Source organism: Heterocephalus glaber, unplaced genomic scaffold (assembly GCF_053883595.1).
Source record: "Heterocephalus glaber isolate CG9 unplaced genomic scaffold, H.glaber_assembly_v1.0 deba00001461, whole genome shotgun sequence".
Taxonomy (NCBI): domain Eukaryota; kingdom Metazoa; phylum Chordata; class Mammalia; order Rodentia; family Bathyergidae; genus Heterocephalus; species Heterocephalus glaber.
Genome location: NW_028258308.1, coordinates 26,117,345 through 26,139,237, shown reverse-complemented (window position 1 = coordinate 26,139,237; position 21,893 = coordinate 26,117,345). Strand labels below are relative to the sequence as shown.

General features: G+C 36.0%; 1 protein-coding gene across 2 annotated transcripts in view; it reads left to right on the top strand.

Annotated features, from left to right (window-relative positions):
• The window catches only part of Tusc3 (tumor suppressor candidate 3), a 297,038-nt gene extending 276,363 nt beyond the window's left edge, over positions 1-20,675 (top strand). The window contains exon 12 of one of the 2 annotated variants that reach the window (XR_015453460.1): positions 20,078-20,675. The gene's annotated coding sequence lies outside the window, so the exon portion shown is untranslated. The remainder of the gene's footprint in view (positions 1-20,077) is intronic. The other variant, XR_015453461.1, reaches the window with a different exon arrangement.
• Positions 20,676-21,893: the final 1,218 nt, after the last annotated feature.

Below are 21,893 nucleotides of genomic sequence, written 5' to 3'. Positions count from 1 at the left end.
TGTGGCATGTTTAAAGGAATGGTGAAGTTCACAGAGCATAAGATTTCAGTAAAAAAGCAGGAAGTGTAGAGACACTGAGAAAGTAAAACAAGGAAGGTAATGACACATGGTAGAAAACATGGTGGTTTTGCTATAGTTGTGGAGACAAAAGCTTGTGTAGCTCTCAGGACAAGAAGAATGATAGAACATACTTGCAAATGGGCTTGTTCTATTTGTAGACCAACATGGAAAATCCAAATTTCCTTCATAGTGGGGCATGGTTATAACTGGATCTACAGACTACACACAGGGTTAATGAAAATAAAATTTGTTCAGAAATATATCCCTATTGGTTTCATAATCCACCTGTGGTCAGTCTGAGGAGGATTAATCAGATAACAGAATTCTTAGGTAACTCAAATGAAGCATATCTTCTTAGAGAAATGCTCTTTGTGTAACCAAATACTCAAGATTTGGCTAAACGAAGCAGAAAATTTCTAACTGCAGTCATGCTCAGTGGTCACTGCAGCACTAACATTTTTAAAAATTAATTAAGCATATGCAACTATTACATGTACATATCCAGCAAGTAATTTCTGGATAAAAATAGTACTTATTCTGTCCATAGGTAAATATGTAATTCAGTTCTTATAACTACTAGAAATATTGTTTGGGAGAAGATTGAAAAATTAAACACAAAAACCAAATCAATGTTAACATTCATGTCTAACTTCTGAAAATTTACCCTTCCTAGGTCATCATAATCAATGCCCCAAATGAACAGGGAGGTGAGAGTCATTTTTGAATTGCTTTTTATTAAAAAAAAAATACAGTTTCTCTTTCTGGAAATGTGTTTTTACGGCTATTTTTGGTCAGGCTTTCCCATGAAAATGAAGCAAAATCTAATACAAAATACTGCATCAAAATGCCTTTTTTAAAAAAAGCTCATGTCTTAGTATATTTAATATTAACATCCCAGTTAGACACATACAAGGCAATTCAAATCACAATAAAGTCTGTTACTATTATAAGGCTATAAAATGGCTTTATAAGCTTATATATGACTGTAAAAATCTATAACATCTTTCAACATGCATTATGATTTCTGAAATAAGACATTTGTAATTAAAGAAGACAGAGGTCACACTTTAAGCAAAGAGAATTGAAGAATTTAATATGACAACAAAATATATTTTTCTTATACCAGGTTGAAATAAAAAATAAGGAAATTTCAGAAGCATAATAGATTAAATAGGTGTATCTAAAAGTGTTTACACTAGTATAATTTTCAAGCCTCCTATGTGTACTTGTATTAGAACATTTTATTAAAGTACTGGTCAGTATCAATTTAGTGTAGATTAGGGATAGTTTGTCTTCTGGTCTGTATTAGAAAAGATTTGATTGCATAGCAATTAACTACCATGTTTAGTACAAACTTCCTTTACCTACTAAACATGTTCCCTAAGGAGCTTAATATTTTCAGACTATTTCTCACAAATTTTGGTCCATTATTATTTTAATGCTAAATTGTATTTTAAAATATGAAACAAAATATACATAATCATTTTTAAAATGCTATATTCTGAGAAGCAGGGAGTAAATGGATATAGTGTATACTTAGCTACTTAAGACTTCTTGATATACCTTTGCATTTTATAACTATCAATGAGAATTTTTTATATTGGACAAAGAAAAGCTAAGAGGATAGAAAATTGTTTTCTTTATATACTATTACTTGGCTACTTCTGTCCTTGGATCTAACCACTGTGTCCACAGTTATTCTTTAACACATGTTCCTACTCTCAGACCAGACATTGTTACATCTTCCATGAAGCTACAGACATGAAAATCAGAAGCAATCCATGTGTATGTCTTTTGTATTCCCCAAGGGTTAGGCTGTCAGAGATGAAGTTGGAAATTTGTTTGATGGCTTCTTCATTTTTGGCCAGTTTTGGGCTCAGATGTGTGTCCATGTTGGCACTAACCAGTTGCTATTCCTAGAAACTCTGTCTCCTTTCTGAGTTCTGTCACCTGGGTTGCTAGCTGTGCTTTTAATGTTCTGAAACTCTGTAACAAATTCACTTTTTAAAGGATGTTATTTTTATAGACTACAAACAAATGATATAATTATATGTAAGTATATTATATATATTTCATATCATGTATAACACTATTACTTAACAGTTCTCAACATTATATTTAGCAATCAGGTCCTCGGCTAGTCTAGTGGAAGACATTTTACATTATATCTCCTATAGATTTTATAATCCTAATGATTTTTAGATACTTGTTTTTGTGGTGCTAGAGATTGAACTGAGGGGCTCCTGCATGCTAGGGGGCACTCTACCACTAAGCTATACCCCTAATCCTAGAATCCTAATGATTTTTAAATTCTAGTACCCAAAGTATCACTTGAAGAATGCACCTTGTCAAATCACTTAGTTAAAAAAATACAAATTCTAATTAAATAGCTTTGGGATAAAGTCTGAGAGTCTCAATTTCTTACATATTTCCTGGTGATACTTTGAAAACTGGTTCTCAGAGTATGGTCCTTGAGCCAAGAATACCAGTGTCCCCTGGAAACTTGGAAATTCAAACTTTTAGACTTCATATCAGACCTATTAAATCAGAAATTCTGGGAATGAGACTCAGAAATATATGCTTTAGTAGGTTCTCCAAGTGTTTCTGATATATAACATAGCTTGAGAACTTCTGGCTTAGAATTATATTTAAAATATCTCTTCTGCACTAATTTATTATATAGGAAATGTTGAATATCCTGGTAAAAATGATTTTGCACACCATGAATTCAAAATATGCCTCATATTCAACCAGTAGGCTACAATGTGGAGTGAACAGAAATAATTTGTAATCTTCAGTTTTCCCAATGGAAACTTGATGCATTGGTAATGACTACATCCATCTATCATGAAACTACAGCAAGGTATGCTGGAATATTTCACATGATACACATAGGTAATATGATCTCACATGATACAGATAGGTGATATGAGGTACCAAGAAATAAAGTGTCCAGAGAACTGATGCATTTTTCCCCATTTTTTCAACCGCTAGAGTATAGGGTTAAGCAGATAAAAATATATCATCTTGTTACCATCCTTTTCTAAGGGGGTGTGAATGCAAAACAAAATTTTAAAAACAATAGTATATCAAAGATTAGGGTGGCAGGGAAAAATGCAGAAAGGGGCCTGATAGAGAATAGTTTAAGTTAGAAGTGGGGGAAGGATAGTTAGGAAGAGTTCACTGAGGTAATTTTAGAGGAAAGCTTGAAGGAAGTAAAGGGTGATGCATGTAGATAAAATGGGTATAACAAACAGTGTTTTAGGCTAAACCAAAAGCCAGGACAAAGTCCCTAGGGCAGGGGCATGCCATGTGTGATGAAGGAAGCCTGAAGCTAGTATGGCTGGGGAGAAGAAAGCAGGGGGGAAAGACAGTGGAGATGAGGTCAAAGTGGTGACCTAACACTTGATCAGTGTGAGGTCAATAAGGACTGAAGTCTTATTCTTGTGGAAACAAACAAAAGCCACACAACTGAAAACAAGTGAAACTACTCCTTCGGAGCTTGCCTTATAACAAGAGGCCCAGCCACCACCAGTTGCATTTCCCAGATTTCAAGGTGGGCAGGGGGCTGGGAAAGCTTCAGAAATACTCTGATGGAAGATGCTCGCATGGGGAGACTAGAGGCCATCACCTAGAAGTGGAGCATGTTTAGCTTTCTCTGGGTGGTCCTGAGTTGTCAGAAGGAGTAAAAACAATAGGGAAGCTTTCAATCCTTGCCCAAATCCCAGCCATTCTGGAACAATTATGACAGAATTTATGGCTTGGTATGCCCAGCCTATTTCTACAGAGGTTGTTTGTCAGAGTTCTATCATCAAATATGGCAGGGACACTTGTCAGTGGTCTCTCTAGAGGGAGAACGGAGACCCTGGAGAGCACCGACCTTTAAAGAAAGAAAAGGAGACAGCCTGGGGGATGAACAGCAGTTTATTCTCCTGACACTGTTCAACAATCACAAAGGAAAGAAGTAAGCTTTTATACATATAGGGAAACAGCTTAGTCATTCTGGTCATTGTCTTTTTGGTTTTTAACATCTGGTGATAACAAGTGACTCTAAGTGACTCATAAAAGCTACAGGCAAATTTACAGGTCCCTTGTTTCTATTCACCGATCTGTACAACTAAGAGTACACAACACCCCTCTTCTTATCAGATGGTACCAAAAAAGCAGGGCGACCACAGCAGAAGTCAAGCCCACCAGCCCACCGCAAACATCACAGATGTACATAGTGAACCGTATCTCTCTCACCATTCGTAGAGTCATTGGGTCGTGGTCCTCTGAGCCTGGACAATGGTTACTAAGAAAGCTAGGAAAACATGTTTTTCTCCCATAAAACTTTTACAACATCTCTTAAAGTTTCCTGGAATTCTTTTAACAAACAGACTTGTGGAAATTCCCAGAAATGACTTCTTAATTTTCTCAGTTAACAAAACTTCTTGTGATCATATTCTTACAACTAGATAACTAAATTCCACAATTTCCCACAGACACTGTCCTTTATATACTTAGTTTCTCACTGAGGAAAATGAAAGTACTGAACAAAGGAATGTAATAACGTTGTGTATTGATATGATCACTCTGGCTGTTATTTGTAGAATAAGTGAGAGAGAAGCAAGAAACAGGAAAATCTGTTCTGGGTTTATTAATACTGGCAAGATGTGATCCTAACTGGGATCAGGGTGCTATTTGTGGAGGTGTGAACAGTGATCCAAACCAGAGAAAGTAGAATCAACAAGTTTTGTTGGCACATTGAATATGAGGAGTGAAAGAGGAGTCAATGGTTACTACAAAGAATTTGGATTGAATTAGTGTAAAAGAGGAGCTACCACCTGAGATGGTAGTATGGAGGGAGGCATGTAGGAAAGTTTGTGGTAGGGAAAAAAGGAAGTTCAGTTTTGGACAGACTACAGTTCAGATACAGTAAATCTCTAACTTAATAACATTCAAGTTCTGAACTTTCACAGATTAGAATGAACCTTGCATTATGAACATTTGTAGATGCGAACAAATCACAGAAGTAGCTCATGTGTCTGCCAGAAACTGTCACAATTGTGCTACTGTGTGCTTACTGTACAGTGCCGTAGTGTACAGTAGTACAGTTTTCAATCAGAGCACAAGGGGGTGCCCAGGATGAATGGTCACAGTATTTGTGTGTGTGTGTGTTTGGGGTTTTTAATGCTTTACATTATATACTTGTGTCAAAAGTGTATAAAACTTACTTGGTCAAGGTTATCGACAAATCTAATTTACAAACCTTTTCCCAGAAGGTAACTTGTTCATAAATCAGGAACTTACCATATCTACCAAGCAGTAAGAAAGGAGTTGGATAAAAAGAGCTCCTGAGAGAAGTATGCATGCCATGTACATTTTGGATGTGGCAATATATAGATTGCACTTAAAACCATGCCTGTATTGAACCCCAAAGGTAGAGAAAGGACCAAGGACTGAGTCCTGGAGTGACTCACATGAGATCAGAGTAATGAAGCAGAACCAAAAAGGAAGACGGCAAAGTAGGGAGAAAAACATGGGGTTATAGCCTTGGGGAAGCCCATGGGAGGAACTGACCAGCCATATCCCCAGCTAAGCAGAAAACTGAGCATGGGGTGGGCATGCAGGAAGCAGGATACACAGAAAAGCTTCCTATGAAGCAGAGGAGCAAATGCTGACTAGAGTTGACATTCTAGAAAGAGAATTAGAGACAGTAAGCATAGTCCCACTTTGTAGAAGTTTCCTCATTAAGATGAGAAAAATATGAGCATGCCAGCAGAGAAGAATTTTCAATAGAGAGATTAATCATTCCAGAGAGTTGGGAAATTAGCAGAGCAATGTTCTTCTGCAGGCGAGAGGGCAGGGGGTCTGATGTACACTTGGAGGGTTGCCTTACACAGGAGCACTGGCATGAGCTGGGTCAGAGCAGGCCAGTGTGAGAGTGTGAACTTACAGTTCTCTTTTGATTGTACCTAGTTTCTCAGACAAAGAAGATATTGGCAGAAAGGGAGGCAAAGTAGTACTAGAGGCTTGGGGAGAAAGAAGATGTGGGAGAATAATTTGGGAGACTAGAAGTATGAACAAACTTGGGAAATGGAGTATGGTTGTCTTGTAGCATTTGAAGAGTCCATTGTGGGTGATAATTGCATTAATTAGGGTAAGCAAACGACTTCAACAAACAGCTCTCAAATATCAAGAGTGTAATAAAGGTAAAAGCTTTTTTGTCTTCATTTTCCTTGTCATATTCCACAGAAGTTTAGGGGAAGAGGGGCTCTTTTATTTAGTGTCTCCAACCACACCTCTGCTCCTCACTCCCCAGTTTCAGCTCCCCAATAAAATTTCTTCACAGATACATTAGAGAAAGAAAGAGGACAAGAAAACTTCACTTTTTGTCAGGGTCAGTCCCAGTACTTCAGCCAGCTGATAAGGATACAGGATATGTGGTCTTCTGTGTTTGTAGAGTTGGATCTAACCAGCAAGAAGGGTTGTAGAATGGACACTAGGAGCAAGTGAGAGGCAAAGAAGGGGATGGCCATAGTAATCAGGTGATTATCAGAACTGATCTTTGAATTCTGTTTGGAAAAGAAAGCAAATGAAGAGGTGGCCAGATCAGTGGACTTTTTAATAATGTACAGTTCTTTGATAATGCAGTAGAGGTTAAAAGTACTCTTTGGAACAAGTTATATTTTCAAGTTTCACAGAGGGCTGTCATATTTATCTGAGTATTACATGTTTGTCTACAATGGCCAAACCACTATTCCTCACTTACTGATTTCTGTCAGATTAAAAATAGAAAAGAAAAAAAAACAGTAGTAGGTATTTGAAGAAAAGATTTTATGCTCTCTTTGACGATGATCTATTAAAATATTTTGCCCATGGTTTCTCATTGACTTAATTTGAATTTCTTTTATTATCCAAATAAATAGGACACAGGATGCAAGACTACTCATTTTGATTTTCTTGTCAAGGTTTTGGAGACCTCCAGCATAGATGAGAAGTTTTAATTTTATTGTCAGCAGGCATTAAAGTGCATCTTAAGATGAAATGTATTTACTGCCATGATTATAAAGCTTATAAACAAATAAATACTCAGTGTAAAACTGTATTTCTTCAGTGAGAAGTTTAGACCAACAGGTTCAAAATTATCTGACAGAGCAAATATTTAAAAGCTGTTTCAGAAAATCAAATGGCCAGAAGCTTTTCTATATGTTCTTTTTCTTCAGGAATCAAAATCTGAAGGAAATCAAAGCGCACACATTGATACAGCTATTAGTGGAATAATTTTTAAAAATTGATTTTGATTCTACTGGATCTATTTTCTTGTTTAAGAAATACTCTTAGAGATAACAATAGGCAGATATAGACTGGCCAATTAGATTACAGGCTTCCTCTACCTTTATTTCTTAAGGGGAAAATGGTTGTACTCCTGGTAATCCACACCTCAGTTGCTGCCAATGGACCCAGGAAAGGAGCTTATTGGGGTGGGGAGAAAAATGGTTGTTCTCATAATGCACAACAGTAGAAATCTAGCAAAAACTTATTTCTAATAGTGTGGGAGTGGTGATATCGCAATTCATTTTGCTTTATTCTATTGATTCCAATATCTAATAGACTATAAGATCCACCTGGATTTTAAATGCTGTCCTTAACCCAGCACATAATGCTCTTGTCACTGGGACTCTACATTTCATACTTTCTGAAAGAGTTCAGTTATTTTTTTATCATTGTATTGCAACCAAAGGAAAATGTAACAGAATTAAAGTGGTTGAAATGTTCCTGAAATGTCTTCCAATTTGGAATTTGACTCCAAGTTTCACCTCCAGGTAGCCAAGTCGGTGTGCAAGTAAGAGTACTGCTGATGTTGTATTTCATTTTCTTTTTCTTTTCTTTTTTCTTTTTTTTGGTACCGGGGATTGAACTCGGGTCCTTGCACTTGTGCAGCAGGTGGCGAAACCACTGAGCTAAATCCCTGGCCCCTGATGTTGTATTTCTTACAATAAATAAATAAATACGAAAAGAGAGAGAGAAAAGCCAGTTCTGTCTCTGGGTTTTCTTCTGAGTTTGTGATACCATCCTGCAAGTTCTGATATTGGTTCTTCCTTGAGCCTAGTAGGTGTCAGGTGATAATGACTGTGTTTTATAACTGCCCTCTCAGTGGCAATAATGGGAAGATGCCATACATTTAAGAAATATTTTATTTTCAGAGTAAAAGTAATATAAAATGTGAGAATGTAAATGATTCTAGGGAACACATCATTTTTATATTTTAGTTCATGAAGTAAAATGTTGAAGAAAATAGCTGAGCAATTTGTACTAAGCATCTACTATCTGTACCTTCCTGGGACAGACCCAGCCAACTTGTTAACTCTGTGTTAAAGTTTTCTTTTAGCCACTCTCTATTGTTCGTCTCTCATTTAATATTAGTACCATCAAATTATCAGGTTGAGACTGTACAACAAAGTTGTGGAAAGCACGGTGTCCGGAGCTGGTCTACCCTCAAATTCTAGCTCTGCCACTACAAGCTTTGTGCTGTTGAGCGAGCACATAATCTGTGAGTCAGTTTCCTCATAATAATAGTGTCTACTACTGGGTAATTGGGAGGACTAAGTGAAGTAATACTCTGGACAGTACCTAAACATTAAAGCTTTTGTATTGTAATAGTCCTGTATTAAAGCAATATGAACACTTTGTCCATACTGTTGGGACTTTAAATAATTTATGCCTCATTGTTATTTAATAGCATAATATCAAAATCAGCAGATTAAAAAATTATCAAAATTAAGAGTTTAAGAAATAAATTTAGGGCAGGTCTGCCCACACCCTACCAAGGTCCCCAGTCTCTTGGAACATGCTGAATCACCCCGCTGCAGACAGGCAGCTACCTGGTTCCACACTACAAAGACGCAGAGGACACCAGACCACCAGACCAAGGTACAGAGTCCCGCTGCTCCTGGCCTAGAAGTAGGGGTTTCTGAGCGACCGTCCCACTGCTCCTGGTCCAGAGGAAGGGGCTTCCCGGTCACCATCACTCCTCCTGATCCGAGCCCAGAGGAAAGGGCTTTTGGGCCACCTACTGTCCCGCTGCTCCTGGCCCAGAGGAAGGGGCTTCTGAGACACCATCCCACTGCTCCTGGTCCAGAGGGAGGGGCTTCCTGGCCAGCATCCCTCCTGCTGCTCCCAGCCCACAAGAAAGGGCTTTTGGGTCACCATCCCTACTGCCACTCCCGGCCCCTGTCCCACCTCTCCCAACTCAGAGGAGGTAATCCCTGCAGGTGCTCACAGCCCCCTGCCCCAGTCAAAATGAGGAAACACATAAATAAGTCTCAAAACCAGACTTCCAGATCACCTACAGCAACCCCAAAGGGAAATTAGATGGAACACTCTGATACTCAACAACCTGGACCAATTGAACTGGCAACAAAAGAGAATCTGGAAAAAATGAAATCAGAAATAATTTCTCAGATAACAGGAGAAATTGTGCCCCTAATGCAAGACATGATTAATAAATTTAGAGGAGCTCAGGAACATGATGGAATCCCAACATAAGAAACAAATGGAATCCATAAAACAGATGCAAATAGATTTCCAGGACATGAAAAACTCCAGTGAAAGTCTGCACAGCAGAATGAGCCAATGTGAGGACCGAATTTCAGATATAGAAGATAAGATTGCAATTAGTGACCAGGAAAAGAAAAATTGCTTCAAAATTATAAGGGAACATGAGAAATCCAACCAGCAGCTGCTAGATGATGCAAAGAAGAATAACATGAGACTGATTGGACTCAAAGAAGAAACAGGAGAGAGTGGAGGTGACATAAAAAATCTCTTCACAGAAATAATGGCAGAAAACTTTCCAAGCTGGGGAAAAGAGCTTGACATACAGATAAGTGAGGCATATAGGACTCCAAATAGCCTTGATCAAAAAAAATCTACACATAGGTATATAATTGTTAAGATTCCAGAAACACAACGGAAGAACATAGTTCTCCAAGCAGTCAGAGAAAAGAAACAAATCACATACAAAGGAAAGCCCATCAGAATCACAGCAGACTTCTCAACACAAACCCTCAAGGCAAGAAGAGCTTGGAGTGACATATTCCAAGCCCTAAAAGAAAACAACCTCCAACCCACATTGATGTACCCTGCAAAAGTATCTTTCAAAATGGATGGAGAAATAAGGTACTTTCATGACAAAGAGCACCTTAGGAACTTCGTCAATACAAAACCAGGACTCCAAAGAATTTTACACAATAGCCTAGGAACAGACATTGAGGATCACAACCCCAGGAAGCAAAGCAGAATGAATCCATCTGGCATGATAAGAAATTAAATGTAAAGGGGGAGAACCCAACAAAAAGAAAAAGTCATGGCAATGACAAGTCAATACATTTCAGTTATAACCATCAAGGTTAATGGTCTCAATTCACCAATCAAAAGAAATAGACTGGCAGAATGGGTCAAGAAGCAAAATCCAACAATATGCTGCATACAAGAAACACACTTAATTCAAAAGGAAACTCATAGACTGAAAGTTAAAGGGTGGTAAACAATACTCCATGCGACAGAAAACCGAAAAAAAGCAGGAGTAGCTATCCTCTTGGCAGATCAAGTAGATTTCAAACCAACACTGATTAAGAGAGATGAAGAAGGACATTACATCCTTGTAAAGGGAAGAATCCAAGAGGAAGAGATGACAATCATAAATATCTATGCACCAAACACTACTGCTTCCAACTATATAAAACAAATACTAACGGACATGAAAAGTCATGGATGCACTAATACAATTGTGGTGGGGGACCTCAACACTGCACTGTCACAAATAGATAGATCAACTAGACTAAAAATAAGTAATGAAATACTAGAACTCAATCGAACTCTTGAACAAATGAACTTAACAGATATTTACAGTCTTCCACCCCACAAAATCAGAATACACATTCTTCTCAGCTGCACATGGGTCATTCTCCAAAATAGACCACATACTCACACATAGAACATGTTTAAGTAAGTGCAAAGGAACTGAAGTTATCCCCTGTATTTTATCAGACCACGGTGCAATGAACTTGGAAATCCATAGCAAAAGAAACTCAAAAAATTTCATGAACACGTGGAAATTGAAGAACACACTTCTGAATAACCAATGAGTCACAGAGGAAATTAAAGAAGAAATCAGACAGTTCCTTCAATTCAATGACAATGACAATACAACATATTGGAATCTATGGGACACAATGAAAGCAGTCTTATGAGGGAAATTCATAGCAGTGAATACGCATATTAGGAAAAGAGAATGAGCCCAATTAAACAACCTGATGCTGAACCTCAAGCTTCTAGAAAAAGAAGAGCATACAAGGGAGCTCATACAAGGGAGGAAATTATAAATATCAGAGGAGAAATCAATGCAATGGAGACTAAGAGAATGATACAAAAAAATCAATGAAGCCAAGAGTTGGTTCTTAGAAAGAATCAACAAAATTGACAAGTCCTTAGCCAATCTTATCAGAAAAAGGAAAGAAAAGGCCCAAATCCATGCAATTAGGAATGAAAAGGGTGAAATAGCAACAGACACAGAAGAAATCCAGAGGATTATCAATACCTACTTCCAGAACCTATATACCAATAAGATGGACAACACAGAAGAAATGGATAGATTCCTAGATACATACGAATTACCAAAGTTGAACGAAGAAGACCTAAAAATTCTGAACAACCCAATATCAACCAATGAAATTGAAAATGTAATTAAAAACTTATCATCTAAGAAAAGCCCAAGCCCTGATGGCGTCACTGCTGAATTCGATAAGACATTTAGAGAGGAACTGCTGCCACTACTCTTTCAACTCTTCAATGAAATTGAAAGGGAAACAATACTCCCAAATTCATTCCTGGAAGCAAGCATCACCTTGATCCCCAAAGCAGAGAAAGACTCAACTGAAAAAGAGAACTATAGGCCAATCTCACTAATGAACATAGATGCAAAAATCCTTAATAAGATACTGGCAAATAGAATGCAGAACGCCATCACGAAAATCATACACACTGATCAAGTGGGATTCATCCCAGGGATGCAGGGGTGGTTCAATATATGCAAATCAATCAATGTAATATACTATATCAATAGAGCCAAGGACAAAAACCATATGATTATCTCCATAGATGCAGAAAAAGCATTTGACAAAATCCAACATGCATTTATGATAAAAACCCTACAAAAAATTGGAATAGATGGTCTCTACCTCAAACTGATAGAAGCCATCTATGAAAAACCAACAGCCAATATCATACTAAATGGTCAAACACTGAAATCCTTCACACTCAAATCAGGAACAAGACAAGAATGTCCACTATCACCACTCTTGTTCAATATAGTTCTGGAAACATTAGCCACTGCAATTAGACAAGAGAAAGAAATAAAAGGAATAAAGATAGGTAATGAAGAAGTCAAATTGTCCTTATTTGCAGATGACATGATACTCTATATAGAAGACTCCAAGAACTCCACCAAAAGTCTTCTAGACTTAATAACCAAATTCAGTCAAGTAGCTGGTTACAAGGTCAACACACAAAAATCAATAGCTTTCCTCTACAGCAATGTCAGATTCACTGAGAGAGAAAAAGGGCAAATAATTCCTTTCACAATAGCATCCAAAAAAGTGAAATACCTAGGAATCAACCTAACAAAAGAAATCAAAGACCTCTTCTTTGAAAACTATAGCACTCTGAAAATAGAGATTGAAGATGATATCAGAAAATGAACAGACATCCCCTGCTCCTGGGTAGGGAGGATTAATATAGTGGAAATGGCCACACTTCCAAAACTGCTATATAGATTTAATACAATTCCAATTGAAATCCCAGCAGCATACTTCATAGACCTTGAGAAAACAATCCAAAAATTCATTTGAAACAAGAAGAGACCAAGAATAGCAAAAGCAGTTCTAGGTAACAGAGACATGGCAGGGGGTATCACAATCCCCAACCTGCAACTCTACTACAAAGCTACTGTGATAAAAACACCAGGGTACTGGCAAAGAAACAGACCTGAGGACCAGTGGAAAAGATTAGAAGATGCAGAAACAGTGCCAGACACACTCAGCCATCTCATCTTTGACAAAGGAGCCAAACACCCTCACTGAAGGAAAGATAGCCTCTTTAATAAATGGTGCTGGAAAAATTGGGCTTCAACTTGCCAAAGATTAAAACTAGACCTATATCTCTCAACATGCACTAAACTAAAATCAAAACGGATTAAAGATCTAAATATTAAAATAGAAACTCTGAACCAGTTGGAACAGAGGTTAGGTAGAACCCTTGAAGACATCGGTGTAGGAAAAGATTTTATGAACAAAATCGCAGTTGCCTGTGAACTAGCACAAACAATCAACAAGTGGGATCTCTTCTTATTAAAAGGCTTCTGCCGAGCAAGAGAAACCACTTGCAGTGTGAAGAGACAACCCACAATGTGGGAAAAATTCTTCACCTGCTCTTCCTCAGACAAAGGTCCACTATCTCGAATCTATAAAGAACATAAAAAGATCAGACCTCCCAAATTTAAAGAACCCATCCAAAAATGGGCATCTGAAATGGACAGACATTTCTCAGACAAAAAAGTAGAAATAGCAAATAAACACATGAAATAATGTTCAACATCACTGCTCATTCAAGAGATGAAATTGAAAACAATGCTGAGATTCCACTTCACTCCAGAAAGAATGGCTGCTATCATGAAATGAACCAATAACATATGCTGGCAGGGCTGTGCAGAAAGAAGAATCCTGCTCCACTGCTGGTGGGAATGTAGACTGGTGCAACCATTGTGGAAATCAGTATGGAGATACCTCAAAGAACTAGGACTGGAAGTCCCATTTTACCCCGCTATTCCACTGCTGGGTATTTTTCCCAAAGAATTTAAAGAATCATACCACAGTGATATATGTGCACCCATGTTCATGGCAGCACAGTTTGTAATAGCTAAAACTTGGAAACAGCCCAAATGCCCATCAACTGGAGACTGGATGAAGAAAATGTGGTTTTTTTATAAAATGGAGTACTACTCAGCCATAAAAAATGAGAAATTTAGAGACATTTATAGCTAAGTGTATGCACATTGAGGCTATACTCTTAATTGAAATAAATAGGACACACATGTATAAATACCGAATAGTTTCTCTGGTGTGAGAAACTGAAAGTGTAAATAAGGACTAAAACGTATAATAGGTAATGTGAAATAGGAAGAAAAGGGGCAAAGGAGAAGGAAGTGGGAGGGCTGGGGGAAAGGACAGAAGGGAATGGGATTAATATGAGAAAATGGGAAAATAGGAACAAAATCTTTGTAAATAGGGAGGAATGCAGGTGTTGTAGGGAGAGCTCAGCAAGGGTGAAAAATAAGAACCAAGAGTGACTATGTAAATGTGCAAATTTCCAATGATGAATGTCATTATATTGTATATCTAAAATGTACCAATGATTAGAATGAATAATCGATAATGTAAAATCGGAAAAAAAGGTCCAAAGGGGTAGGGGTAGTGGGAGGGGCAGGGGAAAGGAAAGCAGGGAAAGGAAAAATGATGAGAAATGGAAAAAATGGAAATAAAGTTTTTGTAAATAGGGAAGGGTGGAGGGCATGAAGGGAGGGCTAGGAATGGGGAAAAAATAAGAACCAAGATGCATTATATAAAGGTACAATTCCCAATGAGAAATGTAATTGTGTTGTATACCTACAATGTGCCAATAAAAGAATTTAATAAAAAAAGAAAGAAATTTAATGTTTAATTTACTTGTAGTGATGTCTAGTCTTTTTGTGACAGAATGTGTGTGGTGTTCTCACTAAATTCCATAAGTACAGTAGTACTGGGGATTTAGTTCAGTGGCACCTCGCCTGCCTCTAAAGTGCAAGTTCATGAGTTTGATCCCCAGTATCACCCCCTCCCCAAATTTAGTAACATCTTTCTTCCAGAACAGTGGTGGTGAACCTATGGCATATGTTCCTCAGTGGGCTGTTTGTTATCATTGAAAGCTCTTAAAGGTTTTCCATCACTGTTCTAGGAGGATGAAGACACAAGTCCTCCAAAATAAATTACTACTTTTATATTATTTTCCTCCTTCGGGGAAAACAAAAATCTACATTTCAATGTGTATCAAATAAGGGAAATGAGGGAGATGTATTTTTCAATAACTTATAAATATAAATGGCTCATATTTAAGCTCTCTTTGAAATGCATTATTTGTAAATATGTATTTAATTCAGGTATTAGTCAATTTTTCTGAAGATTTGAATGCTGATGGACTTTAAGTGATTTAATCTGTTCAAGTCCACAAATATTCATTTGGCCAGGAGATGAATGAATAACATACACTCATGTTTGCCACTAATTACTCAGGCAATATCAATCTTCTCTGTTTTACTGTTTTAGTTTCCTAAAGAGTGGCCATATCTCTTAAGTAAACAAAGATTCCAGCTGACCTGGATAATGTTTTATTAACCTTAAATATTTTAAAAATGGAGATTCTTGTCACATAATTAATTATATAAAAATACTGTTCATGATCCAGAATCCAAGTGTATACTGAGTTTACTGTATACTTAATAGTTAAGTTAGTTCTGTGATAACTGTTGCTGAGGATGGGAGAAATATAAGACATGCTGATTACAGTAAATTATTTATTATTTAGTTGGTAGGGAAGCATATCATGAAGCAAGTTACCTAGAGAAACATACAAATTAAATGCTACTATAAAGGATTACTAATATAAAGAGATGACATGATATAATAAAATGTATTAATCCATGAAAAACTGTTAATAAGTTCTTAGTACATACAAAATTCTGGAGGAAAGTGATTGTGAGCCTTCAAAGAAGGTATTACACTGGAGGTGATCTGAAAGATGTTAAAATGTTAATAGAGAGATGGTAGAAGGGAATTCTAACTGAGGAAGTCAGCAAGAGCAAATCCATATCCCTAATCATGGAGGATCCCTGGGTATGGGGTTGGGAGAAAGAGTAAGGAAGGCAGTATCTTGAATCAAATAGAGTTTCTGGGAGAAATGATATTTAGTATTAAAGTATGAGTCAATTTTTAGAGATCCTTAAAAGTGATAGATGTGCTTTTATTGAATACAATAGACTATTAAAAGCTATTGAAAATTCTTGAAAGGGGCAATGATATGATAAATTTCAAATCAACATAAAGAAAAACTAAAAATTAGACAAGAAAAGTAGGGACCTAGGAAGATCAATTAAAACTGGGAATGAAAATACTTATCAGTTACTTTTTTAGGATAATCTTTGCCTTTTCCCAGAACAAACATTAGACCAAGCTGTGCATGTCTAATATTCAGCAAATTTCATCTCTTATGTCATTCTCTTTTTTTTTGTCCTTTAAACAATGAGTTCAAGTCACTTGATTTGAATAAATTACATCTCACTCCCTTATTAAAGAACTTGCAGACAGTATCATTAAATGTTTTGTAAAGGTGAGCACTACAAATTATAGAATAGTGAACTTGGCATTGTTTTGAGGGAAATTTCCTGAATAAATTGTCTTATAGCATACTTAATATGGAAGAAATGCTCTTTTAGTGCCAATGTGGGTCCATAAATAGCAAGTCATGGAACAAACCTCATTACCTTTTCTGGCAAGGTTTGTCAAAAGGAGGTAAAAGAGGTACTAGATATATTGAATCCAGTTAGGCAATTTACACAATGTGTCTGGTGTGCTTTCAACATGAATGACAGTTATGATGAATGACTGTATTTCTCCAGTCAGCAGCTGTCTTTGGACATATATACCCTGGGGGTGGTTTAGGAGCTTCTGTAAGGATTTATATTTGGTTTCACTAAATATAAATTAATTATCTCAACAGATTTAGGTAATGAAGAGTATTGAAAGGGAATTTTAAGAGGGATATGGAAAGTCTTCTTCCTTGATTTAGGCCACCTACTGCATAAGTACAGGCTGAGAATACTTGAGTATTGAAGAGATAGAATGGGGTAGCACTATATACATTGTAACTATTCTCCTAAAAGCAAATGCCTAGTTTAGGCCGTCTTATATAATAATTGTAACAGCAAAAATTCAGACAATAGATTAGGAAGAGAGATAATACAGGACAAGAAAAATCTTCCAAGCACTCTGGCATAGATAATTACCAGTGATGGGTAGGAGAAGGGCTGATTCTTCTATTCCAGGGATTTTAGGAGTTTGCTTGTTCCAACTACTGGGAAACTTACTTCATATGATAATTTTCTGTAAAAGAGCAGTTCATCAGTACTAGCTTTTAGGGGAAGGCTTTTTTCCACATCTTCATCTCTAGCACCTAGAACATAATAGGTTTACATTTCCAATTTAGAGCTTCCCCAATAACTAAAAGCTCACAGAGTAGCTGTGTGTTTTAACACTTGGCAAGTAAGTCAGTGTCATTCAAATAATAAGATGTAAGTAACTAGCAGTTCAGACTGAGCTTGTGTTTATAGCAGAATGGAGACTTGTAGTGCCTAGCAGTGCCTGATGTTACACATGAAAGGGAAAAGTAAATTTTTTTGCCAATTTTTGCTGCTCCAAAATGTGTTTTAGTTTGATGGAGAATAATATCTAAGATGTGAATGTCAGAAACTGAAATTACCAAATAGTAATTTGGACCTTGCTGTTATAAAACCAGTAGTAATTCCTATATAATCTTACTGTTCGAAAGGGACTTCCAGTCACTGCTACTAATGCAGACATTTGTGGTGATTCTTTTAAAAATTTGGGTGGCTTTTCTTTGTTATTTGGAAATGTTAGGTAGTGGAAGCACAACTGTGAAATTATTAATCAATATTTAGGTTTTTCCTGGTATTTGGTGGTCATCTTCTCTGCTCATTGCCATGTTACTATTTTAGTTTCTGTATAACCAGAGAAGAAACAAATCCCCATCAAAGCATAACAATGTTATACTTAAGCAAATATGTAAAATGAGCCGAGAGATAATATGAGCAGAAAATATATGCACTTTGTGATCACAGTGTCATATAGGTAATTAGTCAATTTTCTCTGAGCCTTGTGCACATGGTAAAACATGATATTAAGCATGAGAATATACAAATACATATACATTAGTATGAATTAAACCATAAATAAAAGCCAAACATAATAACATTCTGTGTTTATGCCATCAAAAAACATACACCCAGAATAGTAATAGTAACCCTGCCCGAGCAACAAAAGCAAAGCAGGAGGCATCACAATGCCAGATTTAAAGTTATATTACAAAGCTATTGTGATTAAAAAAAGAGCATGGTACTGGCACAAAAACAGACATATGAATCAATAAAAAGAAAGAATAGAGGTTGCAGAAAAAAACCCGGGAACATTCAGCTATCTGATCTTTGACAAAGGGGCCAAAAACATACACTGAAGCCTCTTTGTCTTTAAAGATAGCCTCTTTAACAAATGGTACTGGGAAAATTGACTATATGCAGAAAATGGGATCTACACCTATATCTTTTACCATGAAGCAAACTAAAATAAAAATAGGTCAAAGATCTAAATATTAAAACAGAAACACTTAATTTGCTGGAAGATAAAATATGTAAAATTCTTGAGGACATGGGTAGACAAGGAATTTGTGAACAGAATCCCAATTGCACAAGAAATAACATCAAGAATCAACAAATAAGATTATGTCAAATTAAAAAGCATCTGCACAGCAAAGAAAACAAGAGTGATGAGACAACTTATAGAATGGGAAGAACATACTGTCAGCTACACCTGAGACAGAGGACTAATATCTAGAATATATTAAGGGGTAAAGTCATATTTGGTACATGTGTACATTTTATAATGTTTAAATCAGATAAAATATATCTATCTTCTCAAAAACTTAGACCCTCCAAAATAAGAGACCCAATCAAAAATGGGCAACTGAAATGAACAAATACTTCTCAGAAGTACAAATGGCCAATAAATGTATGAAAAAATGTTCAATATTCATGGTCATTTAAAAATGCAAATTAAAACAAAACTGAGGTTTTATTTGACTCCTGAAAGAATGCCTATCACCAAGAAATTAAATAATGACAAATGTGGGCAAGGTTGCATAGAAAAGGGAATCATTCTGCATTGTTGGTGGGAATGTGAATTAATACAACTACTATGGAAATAAGAATGAAGAGTCCTCAAAAGCTAAAACTAGAAATCCCATTTGATCCAATTTTCTCCATCCAGGTATCATTTAAAAAGAGTTAGAGACATCATATTACAGTGATACATGCATTTCTATGATTACAGCAGCACAAATAATAATAGTTAAATTTTGCAAGTGGCCTACTTGTCCATCAACGGATGAGTTGATAAAGAAAATGTGATATTTATATACATAGGAGTACTATTCTGCCACAAAGAAGGATAAACTTGAATCATTGATAGGAAAATGGATGCATCTTGATATCATATTAAGTGAAATAAATCACACACACATAAGCTTAAATATCATATGATTTCTCTTATATGAAAAACCAAAGGATAAATAAGTTAATGAGAAAAACAAAAGATGGATAATGGGAAACAGGGACATAGAAATTTTGCAAAAAGGAAGGGGACAAAGAAATGGAGATAGGGCTAAGGAAGGGGAGGAGAAAGGGATTAAAACAGAATTAAGATGTGTTTTATACATGTATAACTCCTCAAGATGAATGTTATCATTATTTACTGCAAACATTGCTTCTCGTCCTTTTGGCTAAGATCAAGTGTATTTATTGCAAACATGTACTAATAAAAAAAAAGCCTCCATAAAAGTTGTGCTTTATTTTTAGTCTATTGATTTATGTTAATATTTTGGTGGTAACTGATTCTTGTTTATTTCACTTGAAAGTGATATTATTATATATATTGTATAATTGGGTACCCTGATAAGATGAACTATTCCATTACTTACATTTATTGAGCACCTCCTATAGGTACTATTTGTCACTAGCAATAATAGCATTCATTTTTTAAAATGTTTCTCATACTCTAACACTGGCTAAATATATAATCTCATATATTTCTTACAGGATCTCTATGAAGGAAGTATTATCTGAGTTTTCTAGATAAAGAAACAAAAGCTAAGAAGGCTGAAGTAATTTGCCTAACATTTTATAGCCAATGAGATGCAGTGCTGGACTGGAGGCTCAGAATCCTTAGTGACCAAAGCCCTGATTCCTACACCAACCGTATGCCTTCTCCGATTGATCCAACTAACATGCATGTGGGTGTGATGGGGTGGGTGTCAGTGCATGGGTGTTTCTCTGCCTTCTAAAATAATCATGAAACTGCATGTAAGATTCACAATTACCCCTTACAAAGGAAATATTGCTATTTTAAATTAAGGAACCAATACCAAGTAAATAATGGTTTTTTTTCCTGTACTGTGTTACAAAGTATAAGTTGAAAGAATATTTTAAGCAAACCTCAAATATATTAAAGTTTTATAACAGAAAATCACTTATTTAAATGTATTAACTAAAAAATGCATAAAATCAATTTTTTCCCCCGAAGAGCACAATATACAACAAACAAGAAGCTGATTTAAGATGTACAGGTTGCAAAAATCCTAAAAGTAAAACGTGTATACTTTTAATGTAAGAATGGTCTTTATATTCTTCTCCTGTTTGTTTTGTCATTTTTTCCACATTAGTTTTGCGATACCTTTCAACAATAAAGAATTTGGAACTGTGTCTGGATTTCACATTTTTAAAAAAAAATATTTTTATTAGTACATGTTGGTGATATATAATGAATATATTCATCATTAGAGTTGGTATATATACATATCACATCTTATTATTACTCTCTATTCTTTTTTTTTAGCCCAGGGTTTCTTAAAAATGTGATCAGTGTGTTAAAGTGTAGCAGCTCCAGCATCATTTGAGAACATCATACATTTGTAAATTCTCAGACCTCATCCCAAGTCTACTGAATCAGGAATCCTCACATAGATATTAACCATGTGAATTGTATCAAGCCTTCTAAGTGATTATATATCATACTATAATATGAGAAATGCTGTCTTAGGTAAAAAGCAAAAGGTGAAATATAAGGAAACTGCAAAACAAGAAATTTTCAGTTATACTAATTCTCAATAGTACAAATCAAAGAATTTATATATGGTTCATATCTATAAATGTAGTTAGAGAATGAGCAAAACAAAGTTTACTCTCTTACATCATAATAAGAAGCATTGGTGAAATAGTGATATACAACTAATTGTACAAATAATACCTATTAATATCTTGGGACATAGTGAAAACTCCATGGCTCAGGTTTCAAGTATTTAAATGTCTACTCTATGTTTAATGCTGATAAGTTTATATCTTTACTAAATACCACGAATAAGGGAAATAGGAAAAGTATTGGCTTGTCTAAGATGTTTAGAGGCTACTTGATCAAAATGCATATCTAAAATCATGATGCCATATATAATAATACTAAATGTTGCTATTACTGAGATTACTGATATAGACTATTTGATAATAGTGTGGCATGTTAAAAAGTATTAGTTACATGATAAGTTGTTTATAAATACTTGATATAAAGAATGCCCAGTAGGACAGGCATTACATAGGCTGAAAACTCAAGGCAAATATGACATACAGGAGGAAGAACTGGGACTGAGTCTTTCAAGTTGGGCAGAAATTGATACAAGAAGGTGGCATAAGATTCCCTGGATACAATCTTGTAGGATTTTAGGGAGTAGGCTGGGGAATGTAACCAAGATAGTAAGAAAGCAAGCAGTCTGAATTAGATGGATTTTATGGGGAAATGACAAAAAACCAAAATTGAATTGTTAGAATAGAGCCAGATTTTAAGGAGTTGAAATAATAGAGGTAT